Here is an 8,156-nt window from a genome sequence, read left to right on the forward strand (position 1 = left end):
TGTATGTTGTCCTATGGACTAAAACCCTCCGGTTTATATAGACACCGGAGAGGGTTAGGGTTACACAAAGTCGGTTACAATGGTAGGAGATCTGCATATCCGTATCGCCAAGCTTGCCTTCCACGCCAAGGAAAGTCCCTTCCGGACACGGTACGAAGTCTTCAATCTTGTATCTTCATAGTCCAGGAGTCCGGCCGAAGGTATAGTCCGGCCATCCGAACACCCCCTAATCCAGGACTCCCTCAGTAGCCCCTGAACCAGGCTTCAATGATGATGAGTCCGGCGCGCAGATTGTCTTCGGCATTGCAAGGTGGGTTCTCCCCCAAATTATGTGTACCTGTTGAATAAAGTCCGGTTCCTTGTAGATGTTGCGCTCCTTGGCTTCTACGCCCAATAATGGCCGCTTTCCACGTGTCAAACGAATATGAAAAGTCTGAGTGTTTTTACATCCACACCCCTAGCCGCGTAAATGAGCTGCCCTATTTAAGGGGACGAGGATTTGAATCCAAACCACACCTTCTCCCCTTCGCAAGTGTTCATCAGAGCGCATCCAACAAAGGTCTATTCCACCATAGCCAGCCATCGCAACTCCTCCCCTCGCCCTTCCAGCCCTAAGCCTGGATATTGGGAGAGATGCTCCATCCCGCATAGCGAGCTAGTGACGCTCCGGACCAAGGGATTTCTCCCCCCGACCTATATGGTCCCGGTTCGAGCCGGTCTTGCCGTCTATAACGGCGGAGAGCAAGCAGAGAGTACCCCTAATCCCTCCAAAGGAGAGCGGGTGTGCCTCGTCCCTTATTTAATAAGGGGGCTCGGATTTCCAATCCATCCATTTCTCCGGGGGCTGCTGGAGTTCTACGGCCTCCAGCTACATAATCTCACGCCTGCCTCCATATTGCATATCGCGGGCTTTGTAGCCCTCTACGAGCTGTTCTTGGGTGTTGAGGCTCATTTCGGGCTATGGAAAGAGCTATTCTGCCTCGTGCCCCGTTCTAAAAAGGGGTCAATGTATCAAGTGGGCGGAGCCGAAGTGTGACGCATCGCCGGGACCGGATATCTGTCCGGAACCCCAAAGAAGGCGTCCAAAGACTGGCCCTCGGAATGGTTTTATATAGAAGACGTCCCGCTGCCGGATCCTGTCCGGATCGGCCTCCTTGAATTCAACAGTACTCCCTTAAAGAAGCACCTAAGCTGGCGCCCACGAAGCCCTCAGAGGGAAAGTGACAGGGACATCATTTACCTGATGGGCCGAATAAGATTGTTAGCCCATTCCGGACTAACCATGATCGGGGTTATGGCCGAATGCATTATGCGGGGGGTGCAGCCGCTTCAGTATAGAAGCCACCCCATGTGGGACTTCAACGGGGAGGACGACGCCACCCGCTACGGCCGTAAGGGGCCGGATTCAACTGCCGCTCTACTAAAGATCTTGTCCACTTTGTATAAGGGAGAAGAGGAGGAATTTCTCCGCGTCAACGCTCAGGGTGGATTCTCCATGCACAATCCCCCAAGCTGGGTAAGCGGCCGTACTTGTCCATCCGTTTTGTATTCCCATTGTTAAATATTCAGTCTAACGACTTCAAAGCAGGAACTGCGCCGGGCTGTTAAGGAAATAAGCAGCCCTCCTCCACAACCCGAGGACCCAAGACGGTCCCTCGCCCCGGCCTCTCAAGAGGATCCGGACATATCTATGGAGCTGATTGATGGAGTGTTCCATCAATTGATTAAGGACAACGCCTTGGTGGCCATTACGGCCGATTACCTAGGGCTAATCCTGACCCCCCCAGGTAACTGAGATCGAAGTCCCAGTACCCCGAATAGGTGTCCGCCCACTCGTGTTTTCAGTTTCCTGATTACTACTGAATTTTGCAGGGGAGGTTTTTAAGGCGGAAGGCCGAACCTGCGGCGACAAGCCAATGAGGGGCCGTAGGGCCCCGCGGGCAGAAAAGAAGTGCAGTCCGGACTGAGGCGTCAGCGTAAAGGTATGGCGCGCCCCTTATCCCAGGTGTTATACCTTCGAGGCACATTGACACTCGCGCTCTCTTCAGGATAAAGAGACCTCACCGGACTATATCCGGAGAGGCTGGCAATCGCGCCTCCACCAGCCAGGCTCCAAAGCCTGGTCCGGAGGCGGAGGAGAACGCAAGGCGCGCGCGAGACGCTCCTCCGACGGAGGATGTGGACGGGTTGTCTGCCACCAACTCTGAGGTGGAGAGTGCCATGAACCACAGGCGTCGCCGGACAATTCTTCGTGACGCTTGTTTCTCCCAAGGGGCGTTAGATGCCTTCAACTCAGGAGATGCGTACCTCCGTGCCGCTCAAAATGGTCTAGCTAGAGCCACGGAGCAATATGTAAAAGACATACGGGTAGGAAAATTCTGGTAATTATATATATATACCAGTAGCCCCCGAGACTTGAAATAGTTAGAATAACTGATTTAAGGATCATTTGTTATGCATGTTCTTACAGAAAAGAATTCCCTACTGTCCAAGGAGCTAGAAGAGTGCAAAGCCCAACTTGAGGCCACACTAGCCGCGGAAGGGGAGCCCAAGGAGACCCCCCTCTGGTAATATACACTTCGAAAGATAAGTATTTTGCAAAGCACGGCATGGGTGCGAATCTGACAAATGAAATTGCAGATGGCGCCGGATTGAATCCGGAAAGGCAACACCTCCTACGCCAGCTAAAGGCTGGTGAGAAGGTGCTGACAAAGGTGAGGCGGGAGAAGAACGATCTCCAAGATGCCAACACCAAGCTGGGCGTCGAGCTGAAAGATGTTCGTGCCCAGCTGTCAGACTCCGTGAAGGAGAATCAGTGGCTTCGGCGCGGCATATTTAGTAAGTGCTTGAACGAACCTTTGAAAGAAAGTTCGGCGGGGAAGTCGACTAACAGAGCAATGTCTGTAGGTGTGCTAACAGGTCGTCCTGCAGAGGAGATGCCTGGTTCTACGGGTGACCTTCTTCCCGAGCTCTCGCAACTGCTCGATCGAGTTCGGCAGGCGATGCAAGGTGTCACCCAGGCCCTGTGGCCATCCATCTCCATGCCCGAAGGTCTTGGAGAGCTTGCGGAGAAGCTAAAGGGAGCATGGCGGCGCTTACGCTTGTGGAAGATATCAGCCTGCCGTCAAGGCGCTAGGGAGGCCTGGGCCATGGTGAAGACGCGGTACGCAAAGGCTGACCCCAACCACATGGCCGAGGTCGGTCCTGTAGGGCCCGATGGGAAGGAGATCCCTGTAAGCTTAGTATACGGCCAAGTAGAGTTGGCCGCAAAGTACTCCCAGCAGGACTGTAAATTAGACAGCCTGTTAGATGGTATTGAAGAGGAATACAATCAGTCAAAATGACTATGTAATTTAATTGACATTTATAATGCCTTCTAGCCAGATTGTAGATCATTTGTCATGGCCGACCTTTTCGCTTCAGCCTCGGGACCTGACGGTCCGGAGTGTGTCCGAATTCCCATGCGGTTATATAGGAACCGGGGAATGCATGGAGACCAGGCGTAGGGGTCATTAGGGCTTGAACAGACAAGTGCCCGACTAGTTATGTTATATTACATGGTTAGTAAGAAACATCTTCCAGGGAGAATAGTTTCGTTAGGGGTTCCTTTCCCTGGGAGGCATGCCCTAAGGTGCATGTCCATGCTGCGAAAAGAAACGCAGGAAAAACATCTGGGGCGTATAGATAAAAATAAAAAAAGATCATCTTTAGTTCATCGACCGAATATTCCCTTAAGAACGCTAGCTTTCGGCTTCACCCAGTCTGAGGTACACGTCCGACTGACCCGGCAGTAACAATCGCAGAGGTGCTCCCTTTACCACCTAGCCGAACAATCGGGAATGTAGGGGTAAGCACAGGAGCCAGGCAACCCAGCTTGGCCAAAACTTAAGTCATATCGATGCATATAATGGTGAATAAAAGGTACATGCGGAAGTGTCACACATGTGTTGGGCATGAAGCCCGTATGAATAAGCTTCTTTTTAAAGAAGCCCCTAGGTTTAATGAGCGTGGATAGCGCGTCACTTTATGAGCCTTTAAAGGCTATAAGAGAGAGAGAGAGCAGAAGAGAAATGTAAGACAGAAAATATATAAAAAATGGACAGAGGAAGGAGACGAACACAGAGTTCAGCACTAGGCATAGAATCTTCAGAGACGGGTTGCGTTCCATGGGTTTGGCTCGAGTCGGTTATCCGATGCATCCCGCAGGCGATACGCTCCACCAGTCAGGACTTGGTCAATTATGAAGGGACCTTCCCACTTGGGCTTGAGTTTGTCCTTTTTCTTGTCTGGTAGTCGTAGAACTAATTCGCCAACGTTGTAATTTTTGGCCCGTACTTCTCTGCTTTGGTATCTTCGAGCCTGCTGCTGATAGAATGCGGAACGGGCTTTTGTCACGTCACGCTTCTCCTCCAATGCGTCCAAGCTGTCCTGACGATCGAGCTCGGCTTCTCTTTCTTCGTACATGCGCACTCGAGGTGAGTCATGAATTATGTAGCAAGGCAAAACTGCCTCTGCGCCATACACCATAAAGAATGGTGTGTATCCGATGGTGCGATTCGGCGTGGTCCGCAGCCCCCAGAGTACGGAGTCGAGCTCCTCTACCCAGTGCGTGTTAGATTCCTTGAGGGACCGCACTAATCTGGGTTTGATGCCGCTCATGATAAGACCATTTGCATGTTCGACCTGGCCGTTAATTTGTGGGTGATAGACGGAAGCATAATCGAGCTTGATGCCCATGTTTTTGCACCAGAGTTTTACCTCGTCGGCCATGAAGTTCGTGCTGTTATCAGTGATGATGCTGTGGGGGACGCCGTAACGGTGTACAACCCCGGATATAAAGTCTATCACCAGTCCGGATTCGGCCGTCTTAACAGGCTTGGCTTCTATCCATTTGGTGAACTTATCCACCATGACCAGTAAGTATTTTTGCTTGTGGGTTTCGCCTTTAAGGGGTCCAACCATGTCAAGCCCCCAAACCACGAAGGGCCAAGTAATGGGGATAGTTTGGAGGGCGGTGGGTGGCATATGGCTTTGGTTTGCAAAGAGCTGGCAACCGGTGCATCGTTGGACTAAGTCCTGAGCATCTGCCCGGACCGTCAGCCAATAAAAACCTGTACGGAAGGCCTTGCTTACAAGGGACCGGGCTGCAGCGTGATGACCGCTGAGTCCGGCATGAATTTCAGCCAGGAGGTTCCGCCCCTCCTCTTCGGAGATGCACCTTTGAAGGACTCGGGTAGTGCTTTTCTTATAGAGCTCTCCCTCGTGGACTCTGTAGGCTTTGGATCGCCGCACTATGCAGCGTGCCTCATTTTGGTCCTCGAGGAGTTCCTGCCTAGGTTCCTGCCTAGTAAGGTAGGCGAGGAATGGTTCTGTCCACGGGGCGATGACGGCCATTATTACGTGGGCTGAAGGTGGAGTTATTTGGCAGAGCCTCTTGGTTGTCGACTGTCGGTTGTCCATGGTGGTTATTGTAGCGACCAGACCTCAAACGTCTGATCTCTGTGCTCCGGTGTCATCCCTGGATCAGTAATGCTGACACCACACAGTACTTCGGATTTATAGCAGAGTAGCAATCACACACTTATTACATCGAGTGTCTCAAGAGAACTTATTACAATAAATATGGCTTAAGGCCATCTAATAACGATAACAGCGGAAGGCTTGGAAGATAAGTGAGTCCATCAACTACAACGGCATCACTGAGTATAGAACCACGACCTAAAAACTCCTTAATCATCGTCTGAAAAGTCTGCAACATTAACGTTGCAGCCCGAAACGGGTCAGCACATGGAATATGCTGGCAAGGTAACACATAGAGAGTAATGGAATGAAACAGCTATACTATATGCATATTTGGCTGGTGGAAAGCTCTATGGTTACAGTTTTTGCGTAAAGCCAATTTTTCCCTACTTCAAAGGAATAAAATTTAATCTATCATGGTGGTTGTTAAACATTGAGAATGGTTGACAGCATTCTCAATCCCAATTAAGCATCATCATTAAACAACAAAACCCAACAAAATTAAGTTTAGAGTAACATGTTGAGATTCACATGATAATCCAGGTACTAGATACTCAAGATGTCCATAACCGGGGACACGGCTAATCATGATTAGTTTATACACTCTACAGAGGTTTGCACACTTTTCCCCACAAGACTCGATCGCCTCCGTTTGGTTTCTCGCACTACATGGTGTTTGAGAAGACGGATGACCGAGACATAGTCTTTCAGAAGCGCTAGCACCTTACGAACGGGTAGACCATACCAACCTACATCCCCTACATCTGCTAGTCTACCACTATAATAGTTCGCACGACTTAATCAACTATGCTAGAGCCCATAACAGCTTGTGGCTGCACACGGAAGTTTCTAGCATGAATAATCTCATGATCCCTTTGAGCCTGGGTGGCGGTCCATAAAGAAAAACATGCAATCGCTGGAATACCCAGGTGCCTCAATCCACCCAGATGTGTATTTAAGTTGCCACCTTAAGTAAACCATTAATTAACAACTCACATCTATCACGGATACACTCACCCAATCCACGTCTACTAGCATAGCATGGCATAAAGCAAACGTAGAAGTAACTCCCAAAGGTTTGATAATAAAAGGTAATAGGTACTACGTCAACTACTTCCCAAACCCACAATTTAATTAGATCCTAATCATGCAATGTGTGAGGATTGATCTAATGCAATAAAACTAGGTAGAGGGAAAAACATGATCAAAGTGTTACTTGTCTTGCTGATGATCCGGGAAACCTAGCGATTCGAAGTAGCAAGCGGTGCACTCCGGGTACTCTATCGCAAACAAACAAGCATACAATATGTACTCAAATAATGCATAGGTAAAACTCAAATAAGAGATCTAACCAGAAAGTTCAACTTAAGAACTCCGGTTGGCAAAAAGAATCAAATCGAACGAAGCAACGAAAGACAAACGTCAAAAGAAACAGGCTCCGTTTACTATTTTGGATCTAAGGCAATTTTTACAGTGGAAAAAACTTGTTTGTGTTGGTTAAACGGAAAGAGGGTTTCGAGACGAAACTCCAGGCGCTTGAATCGTCTAATTCCGATAAACGAGCGAAAAGTTAGACTAAAACGAAAATCGGATCAGAAATCGCGATCAGAAAAATCACGGATTTAATCCGAGAAAAAGAAAAATGACAAACGTTCGTTAAAACGAACGAACAGACGAACGCTCGCTAATTAAATAAACCGGAAAAACTGATCTATTTAAAAAAACCGAAACTAAAAAAACGAACAAAACCGTCGGAAAATCGAACGGTTTTTTGAGAAAAACCGGCGGCGGTGAGACAACCTCCGGCGGCGGCGGATCTGGCGGGCGGCGATGTCGGCGGTGGCGGGCGGCGGCGGGGCGGCGCGGCGGTGGCGGGCGGCTAGGGTTAGGGTTTTCGGGTGGGGCGCGGCTGGGCTTGGCCGGGGCCTCGGGGCGCTATAAAAAGGCCCGGACAGGAGGATTCCTGGCCGGTTATGGCCCAAGGGCGGTTTAGACTTTTTTTTAAATAATTACGCTCGGAAAAAAACAAAAGAAATACTAAACTGACTCCAAAAATCCTGAAATAAAATTTCCCCGGCTTCTAAAATCAAGCCGCACAGGATGAACATTTATTTGGGGCCTAAATGCAATTTTGAAAAACGCGCATTTTTCCCTAATACAAATAAAATAGCAAATAAAACCAAAATAAAATCTTATTTGATTTTTTATTAAAACCCCAATATTTCTTTATTTTTGGGAAAGTCATTTTATTCCCTCTCTCATAATTTTTATAATAGAAATAATTGAAGATAAAATAAATAAAATCAAATGATCCTATTTGCAAAATTTGAGAGAACTCAAATATGAAAATAACGAAATCCCCAACTCTCTCCGAGGGTCCTTGAGTTGCGTGAAATTTCTAGGATCAATCAAAATGCAATAAATATGATATGCAATGATGATCTAGTGTATAACATTCCAAATTGAAAATTTGGGATGTTACAGCCCCAGTGCTCTTGGTTGAGAAGAAGGATGGATCCTTGAGAATGGTTGTTGATTATCGTGCATTGAATGAAGTAACAATTAAGAACAAGTACCCACTACCGATGATCAATGATTTGTTTGACCAGCTACAAGGAGCTAAAGTATTCTCCAAG

This window comes from Triticum urartu, chromosome 3, assembly GCF_003073215.2.
Source record: "Triticum urartu cultivar G1812 chromosome 3, Tu2.1, whole genome shotgun sequence".
Taxonomy (NCBI): domain Eukaryota; kingdom Viridiplantae; phylum Streptophyta; class Magnoliopsida; order Poales; family Poaceae; genus Triticum; species Triticum urartu.